Raw genomic sequence first — 1661 nt, forward strand, 5'->3', positions numbered from 1 at the left:
GGGTAACTAAAGGAGGTGTGTGTTCTGTTTAAACCCTACCAGCCCACTGTGACATGGGTAACTAATGGAGGTGTGTGTTCACCAGCCCACTGTGACATGGGTAACTAATGGAGGTGTGTGTTCTGTTTAAACCCTACCAGCCCACTGTATCATGGGTAACTAATGGAGGGGTGTATTCTTGTTCAAGACTTGTACATTATTAATGTGTTTATGCGGAGATGGAGAGAGTTGATTTCAGGCTTCCAAAGCCTGTGTGTTTATGTTTGTGTGTGCTCTTGGTATCAATGCCTCACCCCTCCCTCATCACTCCTCCCTCCCTCCCTCCTCACCCCTCCCTCCCTCCATCACCCCTCCCTCCCTCCTCACCCCTCCCTCCCTCCATCACCCCTCCCTCCCTCCCTCCTCACCCCTCCCTCCCTCCTCACCCATGCCTCATCACCCCTCCCTCCTCACCCCTCCCTCCCTCCCTCCATCACCCCTCCCTCCCTCTCTCCCTCCTCACCCCTCCCTCATCACCCCTCCCTCCCTCTCTCTCTCCCTCCCTCTCTCCCTCCATCACCCCTCCCTCCCTCCTCACCCCTCCCTCATCACCCCTCTCTCCCTCCCTCTCTCCCTCCACCACCCCTCCCTCCCTCCCTCCCTCCTCACCCCTCCCTCCCTCCTCACCCGTCCCTCATCACCCCTCCCTCCCTCCTCACCCCTCCCTCCCTCTCTCCCTCCTCACCCCTCCCTCCATCACCCCTCCCTCCCTCTCTCCTCACCCCTCTCTCCATCACCCTTCAGCCCATACCATTATTCCCAGTCAACAGTAATGGGTGATCAATAATCCGGACTTGGAGAGAGACCAGTCTCCATCTAGCCCTGATTCAGACCTGGAGAGAGACCAGTCTCTGTCTTACCCTGACCCAGACCTGGAGAGACCATTCTCTGTCTAACTCTGACCGAGACCTGGAGAGAGACCAGTCTCTGTCGAACCCTGACCGAGACCTGGAGAGAGACCAGTCTCTGTCTAAAACTGACCCAGACCTGGAGAGAGACCAGTCTCCATCTAACCCTGACCCAGACCTGGAGAGAGACCAGTCTCTGTCTAACCCTGACCCAGACCTGGAGAGAGACCAGTCTCAATCTACCCCTACCCAGACCTGGAGAGAGACCAGTCTCTGTCTAACCCTGATCCAGACCTAGAGAGAGACCAGTCTCTGTCTAACCCTGACCCAGACCTAGAGAGAGACCAGTCTCTGTCTAACCCTGTCCCAGACCCGGAGAGAGACCAGTCTCTGTCTAACCCTGACCCAGACCTGGAGACAGACCAGTCTCTGTCTAACCCTGACCCAGACCCGGAGACAGACCAGTCTCTGTCTAACCCTGACCCAGACCCGGAGACAGACCAGTCTCTGTCTAACCCTGACCCAGACCCGGAGACAGACCAGTCTCTGTCTAACCCTGACCCAGACCCGGAGACAGACCAGTCTCTGTCTAACCCTGGCCCAGACCTGGAGACAGACCAGTCTCTGTCTAACCCTGTCCCAGACCCGGAGAGAGACCAGTCTCTGTCTAACCCTGACCCAGACCTGGAGACAGACCAGTCTCTGTCTAACCCTGACCCAGACCCGGAGACAGACCAGTCTCTGTCTAACCCTGACCCAGACCCGGAGACAGAC

Source organism: Oncorhynchus clarkii, chromosome 12 (assembly GCF_045791955.1).
Source record: "Oncorhynchus clarkii lewisi isolate Uvic-CL-2024 chromosome 12, UVic_Ocla_1.0, whole genome shotgun sequence".
NCBI lineage: Eukaryota > Metazoa > Chordata > Actinopteri > Salmoniformes > Salmonidae > Oncorhynchus > Oncorhynchus clarkii.